We start from the raw sequence: 23,077 nt of genomic DNA, 5'->3' as shown, positions 1-23,077 counted from the left end.
CACAGTAGTTAAAAAAAAAAAAGCAGTTATTGAAGGTTGGAGGTCTGGGACTCTGTCCTAGAGTGGACTCTGTCCACTCTCCACAACTTCATGACTAAAGAAGTGAGTGGTCCACCACGATGTAAGCATTAAGTTGTGGTGCAAGCTGGATGTTGGATGAGCCAGGGCCACAGCTCCCTATGCCTTTTATCTGTCTCTGTGGAATGGATAACTTTATGGGTGTGCATCCTCCGTGGCTTTCTAGTCAGATCTTAAATGTAGGTCCTGTCCTGAGAAAGTTGAAGTTCTAAGAATTAAAGGCAGTTTCAGGTTCTGAAAGAGCAGTTATTCCCATACATGCATGCTCCTCTAATTTAAAGCTAGATTATTCTGCTAAATTAATCAAAACATTATGAAGTGCACTTATGTTCAAAAGTTGTTTTTGCTAACCCTCTAAACGTCACACCTTTATTAGGGACCACATGACTCCATGGGAGAAATGTGAAAGATAGAAGAGTCTATGCTGGATATAGAGATAAAAAGTGTCTGCCCTCTGCTGCTACTGCTGCTTCTTAAAAAAAAAAAAAAAAAAAAACCTTTGTTGAAAACCAGTCCATTTGTCATAGGGATAGGGAGGTTTATCTATTCCCTTGCTATTTAAGTGGCACATAATAGAAGCTATTATTCATTTGTGTTAGTGGACACATTGTAGTTTCAACATCTGATGTTTATTTTCATCTGTCCTGACTTTCCCTAACTGCTTTACTTTTCCTTAATTAACCTGAAGAATCTGGCACATAATGCCCACAAAAGAAATGCTCACAGAATTCATTTTTTTAAACTATAAAAATTTAGAATTTCCAGGATATTAATGCAATAGAGCAGCAGAGATCCCTAACATATATAAGATTTTTAGATCATAAAGAATATTTCCCATGGTATTTTCTCTGTGAGATAGCAGATTGGGGTGGGCCATGGGTAGATAAGGAAAGGAAACTAATATTTGTTAAACATCTGCCAGCAAGTTTCATATACATTATTTCATTTAAATCTTCAACAGTTTTGAGAGGTAAATATTTCCACACCATTGTATATGTATGAAAAATTGGGCTTTAGGATGTTAATTTGCTTAATGTCATACCCTTTTCGGCGAAGGCAATGGCAACCCACTCCAGTACTCTTGCCTGGAAAATCCCATGAACGGAGGAGCCTGGTGGGCTGCAGTCCATGGGGTCGCTAAGAGTGGGACACGACTGAGCGACTGACTTCACTTTCACTTTTCCCTTTCATGCATTGGAGAAGGAAATGGCAACCCACTCCAGTGTTCTTGCCTGGAGAATCCCAGGGATGGTGGAGCCTGGTGGGCTGCCATCTATGGGGTCGCACAGAGTCCGACATGACTGAAGCAACTTAGCAGCAGCAGCATACCCTTTTTGATAAAGCTGAAGTTCAAACTCAGGTATGTATATATCAAGATTTGTGCATACTCTTTCCACTGAATCCCATATCTCAGAAGGATGTCACTTAGTAGGATCATTCAGCTTCCTAATGACACATGCAGCACATTCATGACAATCTTATTAGATACACTAGTAACTCTTTGAAATCCTTGTCTGATGCTATGGTGTTTTCTTCCCTTTTTACCCTTTATTTACCCATACTCTTCCTTCTTGATAGAAAATCCTTAGTAAGAGAAGAGAGAAAGAAATTTGGCTAACATCATAACATGTTGAAGCAATATTATGAGCATAGTCGATATCAACAAGAGGAAGTGTTTTGTTTCAGTTTGAAGATTCCAAAGAATCAGTCTTCTGAAGCCCTTCCTCATTCCACTGTGCTCCTCCTGTGGACCCTGATCCTTGGCAAGCTGATGGAGATGGAGCTGGTGTCAAGGGGACTGTGAAATTGGAGACAGCAGGAAACTTCAGGTGCCCAGCTTATTAATATTGATGAGCTTCTCCAAAGCAGAACTTGAGAAAAGGCCATAAGTGCATGAATGCTAAATTGTTTCAGTCATGTCCGACTCTGAGGGATCCTATGGACTGTAACCTGATAGGTTCCTCTGTCCATGGGATTATCCCAGCAAGAATACTGGAGTAGGTTGCCATGCCCTCTTCCAGGGGATTGTCTCAACCGAGGGATAGAACCCACATCTCTTTTGTCTCCTGCATTGGCAGGCAGGTTTCTTACCACTAGAGCCACCTGGGATGCCCAGTCTATTTAAAAGATGATCCCAGAAAACGTAAGTGGGGAAGTATGGAAAGTGAGGCAAGGAAGTGTGGAGAGCCAATACTAGGTATTGCAATGAACAAGTTATTGCTGGGGGCCAACTGGACTCAGTTCCACTAGGGGCCCTTTGAGAAAGTGAATGTGATGGGGAGGCTGGGTGTTTATTTATTAATTTCTATTTTGTATTAGTTGAAGTTTATTCCTAGGGTCTTTAATTCTCCTGTACTTTAAGTTGTGCCTGTCTTTCACAGGTCTGCTTTCACAGTCCCTGAAAAAGCCTTCAGGCGGGGTCAAGAGACGCCCAGGTGAGAAGTTGTCTATTTGTCATGAATTTTACTGTAGCTATTAGTGAAAATCAAAGCACCAAAGGGATTATCCCAGCAAAAATACTGGAGTGGGTTGCCATTTCCTCCTCCAGGAGATCTTCCCAACCCAGGTATCAATCCCAAGTCTCCTGTGGCTCGGCGTTGACAAGCGTATTCTTTACCACTGAGCCACCTGAGAAGCCCTAGGTGTTAGTGAACTGGGAGCCAAAGAAGTATGGAGCAGGATATCGACAGCAGCTGCTACAGACATCTCTATGAATTGATAGGAGTACAGGGTGATTTGCATCATTCTGTAAATTCCTTGTGAGTGTGTGATTGATTAGTGATTGGACACTCTGGAAAGAGGCAGTACAGTGCCCTGGGTCTGAGCATGGACTCTAGATTCTCTAGATTCAAATCATCTCGGATACTACTAGCTGGGTTAACTTGGTCAAGTTATTTAACCTCTTAGTACCTGTTCTCCCATCTGTATATAATGAGGATGGTGATAATAAAACCTACCTCAGGTATGTTGGTGTCAGGTTGAAATAAGCTAATATAGGTGAAGCATTTACAATTGTTCATTGTCGTTCAGTTTCCAAGTTGTGTCCAACTCTCATGACCCAATGGAATGCAGCATGTCCCGCTTCCCTGTCCCTCACCATCTCCTGGAATTTTCCCAAGTTCATGTCCTTTGAATCAGTGATGCCATCCAACCATCTCATCGTCTGTTGATCTCTTCTCTTTCTGCCTTAAATCTTTCCCAGCATCAGGGTCTTTTCTAATGAGTCAGCTGTTGGCATCAGGTGGCCAAAGTATTGGAGCTTCAGCTTTAGCAACAGTCCTTCCAGTGAATATTCAGGGTTGATTTCCTTTAGGATTGACTGGTTTGATCTCCTTGCTGTCCAAGGGACTCTCAAGAGTCTTCTCCAGTCCCACAGTTCAAAGGCATCAATTCTTCAGCACTTTGCCTTCTTTATGGTCCAGCACTCACAACCGTACATGACTACTGTAAAGACCATAACCTCAACTATATAGACCTTTGTCAGCAAAGTGGTATCTTTGCCTTTTAACACTCTGTCTAGGTTTGTCATAGCTTTCCTGCCAAGAAGAAATCACCTTGTAATTTCATGGCTGCAGTCACCATCTACAGTGATTTTAGAGCCCAAGAAGAGGAAATCTGTCACTGCTTCCACCTTTTCCCCTTCTATTTGCCATGACGTGATGGAACCTGATGCCATGATATTAGTTTATATATATATATATATATATATATATATATATATATATATAGCTTTAAGCTGGCTTTTTTTGCTCTCCTCCTTCACCCTCATCAAGAGGTTCTTTAGTTCCTCTTTGCTTTCTGCCATTAGAGTGGTATCATCATATTTATAACAGTACCAATCTCAAAATAAGCATTCAAGCACTCTTAATTTTTATTCATACAAACCTATATTGCCTCCTGAATTTTACAAATGTATAACTGAAATTTCAAAAATCTTCCTAGTGAATTCTTTAACTAGAAAGCTTTCTTTTATGTTCTGTCATCAAATTCTACTTACCCAGATCCAAGACCTCACATGTATCTTAACACGTAATCTATCCAAATTTTGAGTAATCAGAGAATTCAACTTTTAAGGGGTAAAAGTTTACAAAACAGCAAGAGGTTCTGAAAACCAGAAAGGACTGGTATTGCCATAAATGGTTTGGACATCTTCAGCACTCCAAATAAACAATACCTACCATTACATAGATTCCTTTGTATTGGAGATGAAATACGGCAGTGGGTTATGACTGAGGCGTCAAGTGCTAAGTGTGCTAAATTCACCATCTCCTTTAATCTTTATATCAAATCCGTGGAGTGGATATCATCACTCAGTTCTTCAGATGAAGAGACAGATTCAGAAAGCTAAAATAACTTGCTCAAGATCCGAAACTAGTAATTTGTGGGCATTGGGAGTCTGACACCAGTGCATGCTTTTATAAACCACTGTGTGCAACTGAAATACTGCAACAAGCTAAATGTTATTCTCCACTGACATTCACTTAAGATACTGTACACTCAGGGTGGCTTGGAATCGAAGCTTGTGTTGAGTTCTGCTCTATTACTTATGGCATCACTTAATCTTTCTGAGCTTGTAATATTGTATTTTCTGTACAAGAGGAATAATGGTTTTTGCTTCATGGGGCTATTTTGGGAATTCTATGAAATTAAAGAAGTACTTTATAATTCAGTAATGTATAAATTTAATCATGTAAAAGGATAAGAGTTTTGGAATGAAAGGCTGAGAGTCTCAATAAAAATAGTAACAAGGGGATTCAGATTAAAATGTATTTAATCATCAACTTTATATTAATATAGTTAAGCTTTTAATTGATATTCATTTTCTTTTTTCATCTTATTAATTCGCATCACAAGTCTGTATTAAATACTTACTATATAAGGCATGTTTTATGAGCTGGGAATATAAAGGTGAAAGTAACATGGTATCTATTGATACATTCAAGTTGCCTAAAAGTCTAGAGGCATAAAAAGTATCTCAGAATTTTTCTCAAAATAGCAGCAAGGAGATTATGGTTATGAGATTTCGTTTTGCCCATCCTCTTCTTTTTCCTCCTTCCATCCTTCCTGCCTTCCTCTTTTCTTCTTTTTTAAAATTCTACTTTGGATCTTAACTGAGAAAAAAAAGATAACCAGCTCACCATTTTGTCTGCCCTCAAACTTATTGTTTGGAAATAGTTAAGTAAATGCTTTCATTTAGACATGTGCTCATTTATACATAGATATGTCTATCTGCGAATAAGGCCTTCCCAATGCTGTGAAATATTAAGGTTTTAAAAACCATTAAGACTGTTAGCTTTGGCTGCAGATAAGCAGAATAAACAAACCCCTTTCCAAGTGAGAATTAGTTTTGCTGCCTTTATTGGCTTTTGAAGCTCAAGGAAGCCACAGTTTCAAAAAATAGCTTATCCCTCAGACTGATAATTTTCTGATGGGCTTCATTATTTTGTGTCTAGTGTTTCTCACAGGTGCAGATAGCAATGTTTCTATGTTGGCTGTGAATAGCCTTTAATGGTTTCCTGATTTGTGTTAGTCTTTCTGCTTGTATATAATTAGTTGTCTACTTACTCATCTCTTGACCCAATACTGGCCTTAATAGCTAATACACACAAGTGTCTTTTTACTCAAATAGTCAATTAATGTATAAGTGCAAATAGAGCTTGAAAAGGTCTTTCTGAATTTCCCAGGGAAATTTGATGGGTTTTCCTGTTAATTCAGTAGTCTCAATTCCTCCTCTAAGCCCTGGTTCTTAAGGTGTGATTCCAACCACACCCCACCCCCACCTCCCAGAAGACTTCTGCCAATATCTGGACACATTTTTGGTTGTTACAACTGCTACTGCCATCTAATAGGTAAAGACTCCAAGGATGCTGCTCATTACCCTACAAAGCACAAGGCAGTCTCTACAACACAGAATTAATGGGAAGAACTGACTCATTGGAAAACACCCTGATGTTGGGAAAGACTGAAGGCAAAAGGAGAAGGGATGTCAGAGGATGAGAGGGCTAGATGGCATTGCCGACTCAGTGGGCATGAGTTTGAGCAAACTCTGGGAGATAGTGGAGGACAGATGAGCCTGGTGTTCTCTAGTCCATGGTGTCGCAGGGTCAGACGCAACTTAGTAAGTGAACAACAACAGAAATATCTGCAGTGCTGAGATGAGAAACTCTGTGAATCTAATCTCATTCTTATGTAAAAATTAAAAACTTTGGGAGATTAACTGCATTCTCTAAGGTTAATTCTGCTAGCCATAGTCCTGGATTTCCCAGTGGCAGGATAAGGAAGATCTTGTAAACTTAATCCATCAGCAAATTAGAGGAACCAACAACACCACATCCAGAAGATTTATTATTCCAAAATGAAGCAAATCAGAATTTTAACTTCTGTGACTAATTTTAAAGACCCTCTTCCTTTTATTTTAAATGTATATATGATACGTGTGTATCAGTGAGAACACCACCTTAATCTTTTTAGTGTCTAAGATTTATAATTAAATAAAAAGGTAAAGAATAATGAATGCAACTATTACTTACTAAATCACCAGAATTTGGGTGACCATTGTGAATTATTCACTTTTTCCAAACTCTCCATCGAGTTTTCTAAGTTTTAGACCTTTGCTCACACTTTTCCACTCTTTTCTAGCTATTAAAATTCTATCCATTCTTTGGAACTAGTTCTCTGTAAACAGACGAGTCCATAAAAAATTGATTGCTTCTTTTTTACATGAATTTCATGGGTTCCAGCAGCCTTTCTGTAGTCCTGATCTTAGAGGGAGAGCAGTAAGTGGTCCTGAAGAGAGATCTTAGCTCCCTTCCCAGGAATTAAACCTAGGACACCTAGATGAAAACCAAGAGCTCTAGCCACTAGACCACCAGGGACTAGGGCCAGAAGCAAAGTGCCCTGGCTCTTGCCCCTATTTGAAAGCAAGAATGTTTCAAGGAGGCAAAAACTATAAAAACAGTTACAAAATTTATTATTAGAGACACAGCACAGTATATGGTAGAGCACACAGGAAAATAATCTGTTTATCCAACTCAGGAGCAGGGCAGAGATGCACACCCAGAAAGAAAGGGTATGGGCATCCTCTCTAATGAGGAGAGGCACAGTAAGTCAGGAATTAGGCAGAGATACACGCCTGGAGAGGAGTGTGGGCGTCCTGAGTGAAGAGGAGTGCAATACAGAGGTGATGTAAATCACTTGTACAAAACAGTCCTTCTGGTCTTTGTTTACTATTGGCCAATTATCTTGTTTCTTCACACCTGACTGGTCCATGGATCCTCCCCAAGATACATGTGGAAATTTTTGCTAAGATAAATCCCACCATAGAAGCCTATGGGTACATTTCCACACTTATTATGAGGTGGGGCCTCCTCCCTCTTTGACCTTCAAGAAACCTCCCTACACATGTGCAGACAAGGAAGTCTTCCCTGACCTCAGGAGTGGGCACCTTATCTCTGTTTTAGCAGAGCTCAGCTTTTACCACTAGCTTTGTCCTTGGAGTGTCTGGGTGAGAAAAAATCTTGAATTTTATTCTGCTTGACAAATACCAGGTGTCCAGCCCAGAGGTCCACTGCTACTTCAGTCCTCTGTCAAAAATTTTATATGTATGCATTTATAAATATGTGTGTCTTATTTAAGGTATATGGCATCTTCAACTGAATTTTAAATATTTTATATTTAAAGGTAAGACATTCTGTTTTATATCTTTCATTTTTATCATAACATCTATCTAGTGAACATACACTTAACTGGCATTCAAAAGATTCAGATTGATACTCTGGATTTGTAGACTATAGTAAAGATATCACCAAAATAGTATTTCTTATTTTGGAGGAACTGTGTCCATAACATGCTAATGGAAATTCCTTATTATTCCTCCTTATTTTGGTTATCTCTCAAATACTCTCATTCAAATTTATTTCACAATGTTGTAAAGTACCAGAAAAAAAGGTAACTTATTAGCTAATACTGGAAAGACAGAGAGCTACACCAACATAAATTTTCCTGTTTAGTTTGGTAAATTTTTAAAGCATTTAGAGTTTCTAAAAACCTTTTTCCCACAGAATGTTGTTTCTTGTTAGTGAAAACTCTGGAGGGAGAGAGGTGGAGGGTAAAAGGTGAGGACAGATAAGAATTTAGATGTGTGTTTCTCACAGGGCAGCAAGTGGTGTGGCTTTGATTTGGATGCCTAGAGCTTATCTAACATACTTGTGAATCATGTGGAAGAGGGAGCACGCAGATTTCAAACTGTTAAATGCAACAAAATCCACACATGTGAGAGGATAGCAATGAAACATGAAAGTAGGAACCAAGTTTTGTAATTTTTCGTTTGTGTTTAAGAATTTTTTCCTAACTGTGTTCATACCATAAAGAACAAATCAGAATATGATGAGGTATATATTCTGTATATGCATGTGATGCGATCACATTTAAATACTAACATATTTCTTTCCAGCATGCCCTTGAAAGTATTTTCATCTATTGCTTTCCAATTCACAAGTAGCGTTACTCTTCCCATCTCAGTACTAAAAATTCTTTTGCACCATTCAGATTTTCTTTTCCAAACAAAGCATAAAATTATATATTGCAGATGTGAATTCTTTAGATTAAAAATGGGATCACAAGTTAAGGTTTAAAGATAAGGCATAGTAGTTTAAATATTTGCAGGGTATACTTTATCAATTATATATCACTTAATATCCCCAATGTGCTTAGTCTGTTGCCCACTATACAAAATAATTCTTGTTGAATATTTTGCTCATGGGAAACCTTTTTAAGACTCTCTGCTTGATATTAACCTGGAAACAAGCTTAATTTTACTGTAGGGATGTTGTAGTTATAAAGTTTGATATGTCTAAAAAACAGATTTTATATTTGGAAAATACCAATTACATCCTACTTCAAACAAATACATTCTTCAAATGCAGTAATAGTATGTAAGAGTTACATAGTAGGTCAAGCATACTTAATATAAACTTTATGTACACTCTAAACCACAGAAGAATAATCAGTGCATAATGGAATCACTCAACAATGCAGCCAATTGACTTGATGACCCTAGATATTAAGAACTACTTTACTGCAAACCAAGATAAAAATGATTTTATTGGACAACAATTAAACATCTCATCCATCCTCCTTCATTAGCCTCACTGATGACACCAGACAAAATTCTTTTGAATGATAACATCCCATATTCTATTATATGTTACATCATTTTCTACATTATCTATATTATTATGTATCTCTAATACATTTATTTTTGATAAAACATCATTTGCGTTTGTGTGTCTATTGGGGAAGTCAAGAGTGCTATTGTGTGATTTAAAATTAAATCCTCAAATTAAGTTTTACTCTGAATTTCCCTCTTATGATTCAAAATTTTATATCAGGCACCTTTTTATTTCATTTATTTATTGTCATTTTGTTGGCTTACATGTGTAGCAAAAGCTTAGAGAGATAGCTGATCCTTTGACGGGCTGTTGGAGAGCTGTTTTCAGTATTAATGTTTGCTATGTAAAAGCCGTGCTTGAGTTATTTATTTATGCTGTGTAAGATCAAGTCATTTTATTGGTGCCAGTAAATGTGGCATTATTTTCTCACTACTTTTCAAAAGATTTTTGTCAGCTAAAGGTGAGAGTGGCTGAAGAGGTGGCTGGGGCCAAAGACCTGATGGCTGAAAAATGGTTGAGAATCTGATATGGACTGTGGTGATACACAATGTTATCATCCTTCTTAGCTCTTGAGTGAAGACAAGAGGCTATGGCAGTGAGATTTGCATTTGTTTAAATGTGTGCTGTAAAAATTGAATGTTTTTTCTTTGCTGGAGCCCTTATGTATACACAACCTGTCCACTAGTCACTGTATGCATTTTAGTATCACTTCATACTTTATTTTCTTCCTTTGACCCCAGGAAGATTCCCAAGCAATTTTAAAACCCATTAGTTCTCTGAACACTCACAAAAACTCCATAAATGATTTTTAATGGTCTTTACTAATTGGTATTAAGCAATCTTGGACAGGCTAGAATTTATCTTATGGAGACTTTAAAAAAATATTTAATATGTGAATTCTCTTATTCTCTTTTGTTAATACTATCATTTCCCTTTTGAGTAAGAATGATTCAAAATTTTTACTATGCCTTGCGTAGTAAAACACCAGTATAATAAATGAGCAAATTCCATTTTCACTCTTCATTATTATACCATGGATTATAACATTATAACATGGATTTAAATAAGGAAGTTGCTGCTATAATCTACAAAGGAGGTGAGAAATCCTTCTGATTAGTCTCCTCACCCCCACTCAACGTACACTTCTGTTGGTTCCTTGAGTAACAGCAGCTGTAGACAAAGTGCTTAGTACTACTGGGCTTAGACATGGTTTCTAGCTCCTGTGGGCACCTGTGCCATCTGAGGAATGGTCTATAATGTTGTGGCATGCAGTATAACACAGAAACAGGGGGTTTAATACAGATGGAGTTCAAATCCTGGCTCCACCACATCCTTGTGTTTTGGGGCAAGTTTCCTGTGAAGTAGCATTGATGCTAATTGTATGATTGTTAAAGAATAAGTGAAAAATGAAAGTCACTCAACTGTCTCTGACTCTTTGTGACCCCCGGGACTGTACCTCTACCCATTGAATTCTCTAGGCAAGAATATTGGAATGGGTTGCCATTCCCTTCTCCAGGGGGTCTTTCCAATGTAGGGATTGAATCCAGATCTCCTGCATTGCAGGCAGATTCTTTACTGTCTGAACCATCAGGGAAGCCCAAAAGAATAGATGGATAATGAACAAAATCTTCCAGCACAAATCCTACTATGCAGTAAGTACTCAATAAGATTAATCATTACTCTTATCTCCACTTTTGTGTCCAAGAAAGTACATTGAGAAAGACTTCTCACACTCAAAGGGGAGGACCCCTGTACAATATGGGAGTACAGCTAACGAGTTAAAAACAAATTCCCCAAATGAGAGGTCAAAATTTTCACCAGGACCCACAGAGTGAGCAAATGGTGCTGTTTATTTGGACTTACTAAGAGATACAAGTAACTATGTGAATAAAGTTTCACAGAAGGGTTTGCAGTTTTATTCTCTGAGTTGTGCTCAATATTGTCATTTAATTTGGTACATTAGCAAACAATCTGGTCAAAAGTGAAAATTTCTACCTTCAATGAATTCCATTGCTGCAACCACCCCTGTTTATAATATAGAGAGCTAATTCAAACCAATTTGTCATCATTTAGAGTTACAAACATAGCAAAAGGACATTTCAAAGATGCTATCTATTGTAGTCCATAAAAGTTGGGAATCTTTATTCTCCTAAGTATGTTTAAGCACAACAGGCATGATGAAGAGGCTTGTTATTGCTTTCCACATTCACCATGGAAGGTTGGCGTAGTGTAAACAGTGGGATGTCTTTAGGAGAATTTGTGTAATAGAAGCCTTTCCACTTTCCCAAATTTGATTAGGAACATATAAAAGGTGGCTTCCCTGGTGACTCAGATGGTAAAGAACCTGCCTGCCAATGCAGGACATGTAAGAGATGCAGGTTCAATCCCTGGGTTGAGAAAATCCCCTGCAGGAGGGCATGGCAACCCACTCCAGTATTCTTGCCTGGAGGATTCCATGGACAGAGGAGCCTGGTGGGCTACAGTCCATGGGATCTTAAGAGTCAGACATGACTGAGCAACTAACACACACTCACGTACAGACAGGTGTGCTTCCACTAGCATGCCACCATGTAATGTCTATTAGACTGTTACTCTTAGCAAACCAATATGGAGATTGGGCAAAAGGAGCAACTGTCACAGTGTAGGACTTTCCATGCAGGAGGAGAATGATGCCTGAGAAAGAACTTGGCATTTCTGGATCCTATCATTTTTGGCTTAGAACTTCTTTGGAGTCAGTTTCTTCCTCAGTTACATCATCAAAGAAAATAATCAGGGACACAGTTTAGCCTGGTGAGTCGGTTAAGCATTCTCTTTCTGAAGTCAGACTTCCTGAATTTAAAGTGTGTCTTAGTCACAACTGTGCCTGTGACCTTGGGAAATCTTTTAGCCTTTTAACTCTAATTTCTTCATCTCCAAAATGATACCTATCTCATAGGCTTTTTGTGTATGGGGCAGGGGTGGGGGGGTCGGGAGGTAGGGGCGGCTGTCAAATCAGATAATGAAGGTAAAGTACTCAGCACATTTGTTGAAAAATTAAATACTCAACAAATTAGGGTTTTTGTTTGGAGGGCTGTCGGTTCCATATCAGAAAGTTATTCTAGTAAGATAAAATTTTCTTTGAGTAGTAGCAGTGGGACCCTTAGGGAACCAGAGACCTAAGAACATGGAGGAGCATACCCTAGCTAGCAATTTGGGATGAAAGAGTAGTGGAAAGAGGTTACAGTGCCTAAGAAACCCAGCAAATCAAACAATGTGTAAGTACCTTGGATTCTCAGAAGAGTGATGAGTGTCCATCAACCCAGCAAAACCCCTTTGTCTATAACCTTGGATACCGTTACAGGAAGAATTGCATCACCCCAGGACCTCAGAATATGACTTTATTTGGATACAGGGTCTTTACAGAGGTAATCAAGTTAAAATGAGGTCATTAGGGTGGGCCCTAATCCAGTATGACTGGTGTCCTTATAGAAAGGAGAAAATTAGAGATAGAATAGAAGGGAAATGCCATGTGTGGAGAGTTATAAGGAGAAGACAGCCATCCACAAGCCAAGGAGAGAGGTCTGGAAGGGATCTTCCCCTTATAGCCCTCACAAGGAACCTGTCTGGTGAGGTCTTAGATTTTGAAATGTGAGACAATAAAATTTCTGTTGTTTAAATCTCCCTGTTTGTGGTTTTGTTTGTTTGTTTTGTTTCTTGTTTTTATGGCAGCCCTAGAGAACTAATATGGATACTTAATAAAAAATACTCCCCACCAAATGTCCTAAAATGGAGTTGGTGAAAATATTAGAGGTAGAGGTAGTGGCATGTGAAAGAAACAGGGCCTCCTAGGTTACAAAGTCATGGTCACAGATACCAAGCCTGGAAAGTCATCACAAAGGAATTGCTGGTTTGGATGTGGTTTAATCTTGTAAAGTAATTTGGGAAAAAGAGGATGCCAGGGCCTTCCCCACCTTTAGTTTTCTAAAAGCTTTTGTATCACAGTGGGGATAACCCTCCCATTATTGGTGCTAAAAGCATGCTCAAAGGGCTCAACCTATTTAGGTTGGGACTCATATTTGGTTTAAGATTGGGAAGGAGAAGGTATGACTTACTTCTTCACTCTTCCACTGAAGTGATTAATCAAACTGAAGTGATTGGAAACATCAGATAGAAATATTTCTACTTTTGTTTTGAGATATAGGCCACCAGAGGTGTAGATAGTTGTATGAAAATTAGTAGCATTCATCTAGTCTTTTGTCAGATATTTATTGAGCTCTTACTGTATATCAGGCTCCATTGATATTAGGGCTTCAGTGGTAGATAACACTTGGTTCCTGTTCTCAGGGACTTACAGTCTAAAGAGGAATGCAGTTGAATAAACAAGGCCACCTCAGCCTGTGACAGTTGGCAAGTAACTCAGGGATACTATGTGAGCACACAGAAAGCATTATCCCAGCCTGCACAGGACTGGGGAGTCTTTGAACAACTTTGAGGAATAGATAATGCCCAAGCCAAGTCTAATAGACCCTCCTCACTAGGTGAATAGAGGTGGAAGGAAAAGAGAGACAACCCAGATAGTGGCATCACAAAGGCAGTGTCATAGGGAGGGTATTGGGAGAACATGGCACATCTACAGAAAGTGTGAATGATTTTTTTCAAGATGGGGTTAGGTACAGAGGGAAGGAATAAGGATAGGAGGGTTGGATACTGTAGGGGAAAGGTTATCCTTAAGAAGAGGTACAGTAGCCAAATGGAGTGGAAAATGAGCTAATTTGGAAGTTAGAGTTCATTCATTCATTCAATAAGTATTTATTGAAGTTCTAAATATGTTAGGCTTTTAGAATGACTACATCCGTACAGTTGGATGGCATCACCAACTCAAAGGACATGAGTTTGAGCAAGCTCTGGGAGATGGTGAAGGACAGGGAAGCCTGGTGTGTTGCAGTCCATGCGGTCGCAAAGAGTTGGACACGACTGAGTGATTGAATAACAACAGTCATTTTGACCTCATGGAAAAGGCTTCTGTGTGCCTCATGGCCATGTCATTTCCTTTTTGTGTGGGTTCCGAATAAGTTACCAACCTAGATTGAGAAACTGAGTACTTAATTCCCTTGTTGGCAAAATGGGAGAGCTAGACCAATGTGGTTCTTAGTTCTGAGATGATTCTGCCATAAACAGTAAGAAGAACATGTTCTCCTAGTTGACATAAGTATAATGATGAATTGACTCAGAGGACTGTGGCCCCAGGTATACTGTTAGTGTTAATAATTCCATATCGGGAAGCAGATTATTCATATAACAGTCCCATATGGCAGCAGTCCCCTCCTCCCAGAGTAATAAAAGTCACATGTTTATGACTTGTATGAAATTAAAACTGTGAGCTTTGGTTTTCTGTGAAAAACCTGTCATGTCTCTGTGGAAACTGGTTTTTATCATTCAGAGTGTTACTTTAACAATTGTAGACTGTTTTTATACTTGTTCTGTCTCCAAGAAATAATGGGATTTTTACATCTTGGTTTATGAGCAATCATGATTCCATTGTGAAAATATTAAGCATTAAAAGGAGAGAAACATGGCTGGTCCTAGAGAAATATCTCAAACAAATAGAATTTGTGCTGGTATCTTCTTCTCTCCCTGACCTTGCTAAGTACCCCTCCATTGTTTCTCTTCCCCATCTCAAGTCTTCTCATTTAGATTGGTAACCAATGAATGACTGATACTTACCAACCACTAGTTATGTACTTAAGAAAATGATCTCTTGTATCCCTTATAATCATCCATGAAGAAGATAGCATTATCCCCTTTCACAGGTAAGCAAACTGAGACTCTGAGATATAACTTTCCCAAGATTATACAACTAGTAAATTGTATTGGGATTTACTAATCCAATTCCAGATTGGGATTAGAACCTAGATCTGGTTTCCCACCAGTTCTTGTTGTTATTCATTTTCTTTGTCTTTCTCCACCCCCACCCCCCACCCCCAACTCACATCACCACACCCCTCTACCTCCTACACTCACCTCCCTCCCTCTGGGAGAGTTAGCTAGTACTCAGTGAACATGCTTCTTGTAGGTATCAATTTGGTGGTAGTTGTATTAATATTGCTTTCTAAACAATAATCCACGCTCTCTCATGGAGCATGGCCACCCTCCCTCTACCCTGCTTCAGTGTTTTATCACCACCATGTGTAACTTTGGGGGAACTAAGCCTCTTGTTTTTCCTGCCATAACTTTAGGCATAAACCTTCCAACATGTGTATTTTTAAAGTAATTACACATTATTTAGATCAAGTGAGTATTTGATATTTTATTTTATTTGGTTTTAATAGGAGGATCACTTGCTATAAATCTTTCTTTATGGGAAGTGACTATAAGCCAAAGCCAGAAAAAGAATTTACCAAGTGAAAAAAAAAAACAAAAAGAAAAAAATGACAAATTGAGGCTCCTCATTGACATTTCATATGGCCATTGAGAGGAAAGAAAGTGTTGTGGGCACAGTTGGGAGAATTGTTATGGCCATATGACTTAACATTCTGGTGGAGGAATCAGAACAGAAGCAGAATAACTGGAGAAATCACAATAATAAGCTCTCCTCCCTGCCCCACCTCTGAACAAAATGGTATTTAACAAGTGATAGCTGATGAAATAAGCAAAAATCTTATTTTGGCTCTTGTAGAATGAGTTGCTTAGCGTGTTCTAGCATTAATTATCTAAGTTCAACCAAATATTCCTCTCATTTTCCACTTATAAATTGTTCCTCCTTCCGTCTCTAAAATGCATTAAATTTTTTGGAAAGAAGTGTTTGTCTTGTGGGCCTATTGCAGCTTTTGAAGATGTTCTGCAGAATAAGGCTGTCCATGCCTGTTGAAAGACTATTCAGCTTTGCCAAACTGGTCCCTTTGTTTATGGTCAGCCATTTGGGTTTCCCCCTTTATTTTGGCGATATGGCTGAATTTGGGGGTATTGTCCATTCTAACAAAACCAGGACTGCAGTCTTCTTAAAGCATACACGGAGAGTTTCCCTCAACTTGGCATTATAGCTGACCTGGACACCTAGCTTAAGTCCTAGAAGCTTGGTGATGCCAGTGGGTCTGTACAGTGTTATATCCACAACACCAAGGGTCCCCAGGATGAACCAGCCTTTAAAGTCTGAGCAGTAGAGGTGATCTGGGAGTCCTGTCCCTAAGAGTGCCTTTTCACTCTGGTCTGAGGGGATATCAGTAGATTCCCTTCTTTTTCTCAGTCACCATTGTAGCTGGTCTTTTGTACATATTCATCTTTACCTCTAGCCTGATTCTCCAGCCTTGCAATATCATTTTGCCAGGCCCTGTTATATGTTTTCACAATTGCAAATATATCAAGGCCAAATCAAGTCCTTCACCTTCCCCACTCAATTGGCTGGCATCTTTCTGAATCTCTTGCATGTCTGTTTTGTTGCTGTTATTGTTGTTATTTTTAAGCAATCTTTGACTTCTCCTTCAAATTTCCCTCTCTCTCTGCTCAATATCAACTAAATTGGGAAAAAAAAAAAAAGACAAAAATTATTACATCACCCTCCGCAGTGTATCTTGTCCCAGATTTTGTTTGTTTTGCCACTGATGCTCTCTGAGCCTTTACACCCAAGAAATTAATAATGCCCTAGCTGATATTGCTGTCTCTAGTCTTTTTCCTTCCAATCTTTTCTGCTTGTCATACAGTTGCATCTTGCTTAAGACCATGTTGTCCTTGAGTGTCTCCTCTGTTCAGAAGCCTGAAGCATGATCATGAATCAGCTCTAAATGCATTGCTAATTTTTAAGATATTGTAGAAACTTCTTCAAATTTACTAAAACCTCACATCCCCTACTCCCTTAAGCACATCTCTATGTTAGACAAGACAATTCTCTTTCACCTCACCAACACTGGGTTTATTTTCAACTTCCATAACTCTCCTCACTTAGAAGGTTTTTAAAAATACTTTGTATGAGTCCTATTCATTAAACTTAAAATCTCTTCTTTTTTAAAATTTATTTATTTTTTTAATTGAAGGATAATTGCTTTACAGAATTGGGTTGGTTTCTGCCAAACATCCACATGAATCAGCCATAGGCATACATATCTCCCCTCCCTCTTGAACCACCTTCCCACATCGCTTCCCATCCCACTCCTCTAGGTTGTTACAGAGCCCCGGTTTGAGTGGTTTGAATTCCCGGAGTCATACAGCAAATTCCCTTTGGCTATCTATTTTACATATGGTAACGTATGTTTCCATGTTACTCTAAATTTCTTCTTCATGCTTTTTCTGTTCTGGCCTGCAACCTTGACTGACTTTTTACTTTTCTGAATTTCTGTTAGTTTCACTTTTCTTATTGAATATTTACTTAGTTTTCTTGACTACTTTACTAATAATTAGGCTTATATTTTTAATTAAATTATAAACTTATCAAGCTAATTTTTGTGATGTCTATCACTTATTCCTTGATAAAAGATAAAATTTTCTACCATTTCTACTTAAATAGCCCTTTGAAATCTGTAGAGTCCTTTCATGTACATTATCATTAAATCAGAAAGCCTACCAGAATTTAATTAATTTGTACTTTCAATTAGAGAAAGTAGGTGCTGATCACTCTCTGTAGCATCACAAGGTCATCCTGGAAACAGCCTCAATGCCTATTTGAGTGAGCAAATACACGCCAGATAGAGCGCTGCAGGGACAAAAAGTTGCTAGGAGAGCTTCTGTTTTATTCACCTAACCTTCTATCAGCCTGAAGAACTTTTAATGAGAGTGGGTTAGCCTGCATGAAGAGCCCAGAGAGTTGTCTGGGAGAAAAACCATGTATTTCCCTAAGCCTCTGATCCCTGAGATTCAGAATTGGGGAGCCCTGCTTAACTGAGAGTGATCCTGAGCAAACACCACTGGTGAGAGAGGGCAACAAAAGCCTTTAATGTTAACACAAGTTCAAAGAAAGATGGCCCTTAGAAGGAGGAAAAGAGTGAGCATGGTTTTCTATGTCTGAGGCAGCAAGCACTGAAATCAGCTTTAATTGAGCTCTTCTTGGGGATGACCTGTCCTGAGGAACAAAAGGCCCCAAAGATCTGAAAACCAAGGCCATACTTACAGGTCAACCCACACTGAGGCTCAGCACAAAACCTCCGTAAAGAAACCCTGAAGACAGCAGTGGGCAGCAAACAGGGATTTTATTCCCCATCACATCTCTGGGTAAAATTATTGGAAACTTCTTTGCATAGGACCAACACTACCCAAGCTTCATTCAGGCCTATTGCCTGATACAGTATGTCCTATGGAAGTGGCTGAGTGAGAGAAGTGAAACTGCTTTGATCTTGGGAGCCCCAACTCTCTTGAATGACTGTTACACTGAGGAATGGATCTGCCCTTCTTCAAAGAATGGCATGAAAGCAGAAGACAATTTGTCTCAGTTTCTGTGTTTTGGCCATGACCAGTCAAGTCAAATCCAGCTTCTGCTCAGTAGCTCTCTACCATATTAAATACTTTTCTTTTCTGGATAATATTAAGCACAAGAGCTTCCTTGGAATTACAATTTGAAGAGGGTTAAAGCTAATCATGATGGTGTGATCACTCACCTAGAGCCAGACACCCTGGAATGTGGAGTCAAGTGGGCCTTAGAAGGCATCACTACGAACAAAGCTAGTGGAGGTGATGGAATTCCAGTTGAGCTATTTCAAATCCTGAAAGATGATGCTGTGAAAGTGCTGCACTCAATATGTCAGCAAATTTGGAAAACTCAGCAGTGGCCACAGGACTGGAAAAGGTCAGTTTTAATTCCAATCCCAAAGAAAGGCAATCCCAAAGAATGCTCAAACTACTGCACAATTGCACTCACCTCACACACTAGTAACGTAATGCTCAAAATTCTCCAAGCCGTGAACCGTGAACTTCCAGATGTTCAAGCTGGTTTTAGAAAAGGCAGAGGAACCAGAGATCAAATTGCCAACATCTGCTGGATCATTGAAAAAGCAAATGAGTTCCAGAAAAACATCTACTTCTGCTTTGTTGACTATGTCAAAGCCTTTGACTGTCTGGATCACAATAAACTGTGGAAAATTCTGAAAGAGATGAGAATACCAGACCACCTGACCTGCCTCTTGAGAAACCTATATACAGGTCAGGGAGCAACTGTTAGAACTGCACGTGGAAGAACAGTCTGGTTCCAAATATGAAAAGGAGTACGTCAAGGCTGTATATTGTCACTCTGCTTATTTAACTTATATGCAGAGTACATCATGAAAAACGCTGGACTGGAAGAAGCACAAGCTGGAGAAATATCAATAACCTCAGATATGCAGATGACACCACCCTTATGACAGAAAGTGAAGAGGAACTAAAAAGCCTCTGAATGAGAGTGAAAGAGGAAAGTGAAAAAGTTGGCTTAAAGCTCAACATTCAGAAAACTAAGATCACGGCATCTGGTCCCATCACTTCATGGGAAATAGATGGGGAATCAGTGGAAACAGTGTCAGACTTTATTTTTTTGGGCTACAAAATCACTGCAGATGGTGACTGCAGCCATGAAATTAAAAGACGCTTACTCTTTGGAAGGAAAGTTATGACCAACCTAGATAGCATATTCAAAAGCAGAGACATTACTTTGCCAGCAAAGGTCCATCTAGTCAAGGCTATGGTTTTTCCAGTAGTCATGTATGGATGTGAGTTGGACTGTGAAGAAAGCTGAGCGCCGAAGAATTGATGCTTTTGAACTGTGGTGTTGAGAAGACTCTTACAGTTTATTTTTTATTTTTATTTTTTTTAACTTAACAATAATGTATTGGTTTTGCCATATATCAAAATGAATCTGCCACAGACTCTTGAGAGTCCCTTGGACTGCAAGGAGATCCAACCAGTCCATTCTGAAGGAGATCAGCCCTGGGATTTCTTTGGAAGGACTGATGCTGAGGCTGAAACTCCAATACTTTGGGCACCTCATGCAAAGAGTTGACTCATTGGAAAAGACCCTGATGCTGGGAGGGATTGGGGGCAGAAGGAGAAGGGGATGACAAAGGATGAGATGGCTGGATGGCATCACCGTTGGATGCCATGTCACACATTTGATGGACATGAGTTTGGGTAAACTCTGGAAGTTGGTGATGGACAGGGAGGCCTGGCGTGCTGCAATTCATGGGGTCTCAAAGAGTCAGACATGACTGAGCGACTGAACTGAACTGAACTGAAGACTTTGAAGAAATAAAAACCAAACCTCCTGCTACTCCTGACAAATGAAAGTTAAAGCATAATTATATTTTGTAATTTGGTTGAGGCATATTTTTCATTCTACATGCACTCAGAATATAAAAACAGTTCCATATTATTTTAATCTTTACAGTTGACCTGTAAATTTAAGGACCATATATTACTTTCTCTATTTGAAATATAAGTTCTTTGTAGCTAATAGTCAAGAAATGCTTATTGATTGTATAATTTAAAATATCTAATCAACTTGGTCAGGAATAGTAGGCAGAATAATGCCCCCCTCTTTCCTAATTTCTGGAAACTGTGAATGTGCTATTTTACATTTCAAAGAGACTTTCCAGATGTGATTAAGTATCTTGAGATGCGAAGATTATCCTGGATTATCTAGTTGAGCACAATATAATCACAGAGATCCTCATAAGAAGAAAATCAGAGTCTAAAAGGAGGTGTGATCACAGAAGCTGATGGAGAGAGAGAGAGATTTGAAAATGCTATGCCAGTGGCTTTGAAAACGGAGGAAGGGGCCATGAGCCAAGGAAGGCAAGTGGTATCTAGAAGCTAAGAAAAGGAAAGAAACATTATCTTCTAGAGCCTCCTGAAGGAAGGTAGTCCTGCTGACACCTTCCTTTGAGGAATTTAGATGTCCAGAACTGTAAGATTAGTGTTGTTTTAAACATTTGTGCTAATTTGTTCAGACACAGTTAGTGGCAAGTCTTTAGCAACAAAGCTGATAATGTAATCTATATTAAGGCCTGTATATTTTCTGATGGAAAGCAAAGTTTGTAAAACAATTGATGGGAAGGGAATTATTTAGTGTTCACTTAACTTGAGAGGGCCTTTGTATTCCTATTGTCCAGGTATCACAAACTTCTCCCTTTACAGACACATTCTGCTAATGCAGCCTGACTGAATATACTTCTGTGTACACATGTCTACACATTTCCTGCTTAGTCATGAAAATAAAACTGTGGGTAGAGCCAGTTCATGTTCTGAAGGGTCAGTGAAAACTTTTGCTTGCTTAAAACTTTTTCAAGCTATTTTCAAGGTCCAGTAATACCATGTCATTTCACAATTTTTAATTAAAAATGGGGATATGCTTTTATGACCATATGGAGAACACTGCTCAGAAACCTCTATGTACTTTTCAACTTATTGGGGTTCAAGTTCAAAGTTTTCAGAGTTGTCTGTTGAAATTCATTGGAGAGAAATAACCTTCACATTAAATTTTTTAAACTAAGAGTCTATTTTGTTGTTAACAAGATTCTAGGAAAACTCACGTTCTTCATGCTGATTTCCTCATTGTTTGTTTTGCGGTTTTTCAGGAGGTTCAAACTAAGTCAACTCAGATATAAGTAATAAACTTTCAATAACTTTGTAAAGTTTCCAAAGTCTCTACTATTGAAAAAATTTCTCAAGAAATAAACAGTCTTGAATTCAGACATTGCTGTAATTCCATGTTGTTGTTGCTGTTGTTCAGTCACTCAGTAGTGTCCGATTCTTTGCAACCTCATGGACTACAGCATGCCAGCCTTCCTTGTCCTTCACTATCTTCCGGAGTTTTCTCAAATTCACATGCATTGAGTTGGTGATGCCATCCAACCATCTCATTCTCTGCCTCCCTCTTCTTCTTTTGCCTTCAATCTTTCCCAGCATCAGGGACTTTTCCAGTAAGTCGACTCTTCACATCAGGTGGCCAAAGTATTGGAGTTTCAGCTTCAGCATCAATCCTTCCAATGAATATTCAGGGTTGATTTCCTTAGGATTGACTGGTTTGATCTCCTTGCTGTCCAGTTCAGTTCAGTCGCTCAGTCATGTCCGACTCTTTGCAACCCCATGAATCACAGCACGCCAGGCCTCCCTGTCCATCATCAACTCCCAGAGTTCACTCAGACTCACATCCATTGAGTGATGCCATCCAGCCATCTCATCCTCTGTTGTCTCCTCCTCCTGCCCCCAATCCCTCCCAGCATCAGAGTCTTTTCCAATGAGTCAACTCTTCACATGAGGTGGCCAAAGTATTGGAGTTTCAGCTTTAGCATCATTCCTTCCAAAGAAATCCCAGGGCTGATCTCCTTCAGAATGGACTGGTTGGATCTCCTGCAGTCCAAGGGACTCTCAAGAGTCTTCTCCAACACCATAGTTCAAAAGCACCAATTATTAGGCACTCAGCCTTCTTCACAGTCCAACTCTCACATCCATACATGACCACTGGGAAAACCATAGCCTTGACTAGACGGACCTTTGTTGGCAAAGTAATGTCTTTGCTTTTCAATATGCTATCTAGGTTGGTCATAACTTTCCTTCCAAGGAGTAAGCGTCTTTTAATTTCATGGCTGCAGTCACCATCTGCAATGATTTTGGAGCCCCAAAAAATAAAGTCTGACACTGTTTCCACTGATTCCCCATCTATTTCCCATGAAGTGATGGGACCAGATGCCATGATCTTCATTTTCTGAATGTTGAGCTTTAAGCCACCTTTTTCACTCTCTTCTTTCACTTTCATCAAGAGGCTTTTCCTCTTCACTTTTGGCCATAACGGTGGTGTCATCTGCATATCTGAGGTTATTGATATTTCTCCTGGCAATCTTGATTCCAGCTTGTGCTTCTTCCAGCCCAGCCTTTCTCATGATGTGCTCTGCATAAAA

At 39.1% G+C, this 23,077-nt stretch overlaps 1 long non-coding RNA gene across 1 annotated transcript in view; it reads left to right on the top strand.

The window, feature by feature from the left end:
• The first annotated feature begins 2,095 nt into the window (after positions 1 to 2,095).
• The window catches only part of LOC129627289 (uncharacterized), a 54,407-nt gene continuing 33,425 nt past the window's right edge, over positions 2,096 to 23,077 (top strand). The window contains exons 1-2 of the long non-coding RNA XR_008702524.1: positions 2,096 to 2,221; positions 2,460 to 2,513. This is a non-coding gene — a long non-coding RNA (uncharacterized LOC129627289). The remainder of the gene's footprint in view (positions 2,222 to 2,459; positions 2,514 to 23,077) is intronic.

This window comes from Bubalus kerabau, chromosome 14, assembly GCF_029407905.1.
Source record: "Bubalus kerabau isolate K-KA32 ecotype Philippines breed swamp buffalo chromosome 14, PCC_UOA_SB_1v2, whole genome shotgun sequence".
Taxonomy (NCBI): Eukaryota; Metazoa; Chordata; class Mammalia; order Artiodactyla; family Bovidae; genus Bubalus; species Bubalus kerabau.
The sequence above is the reverse complement of the archived record's forward strand: the minus strand, read 5'-3'. Positions and strand labels throughout refer to the sequence as shown.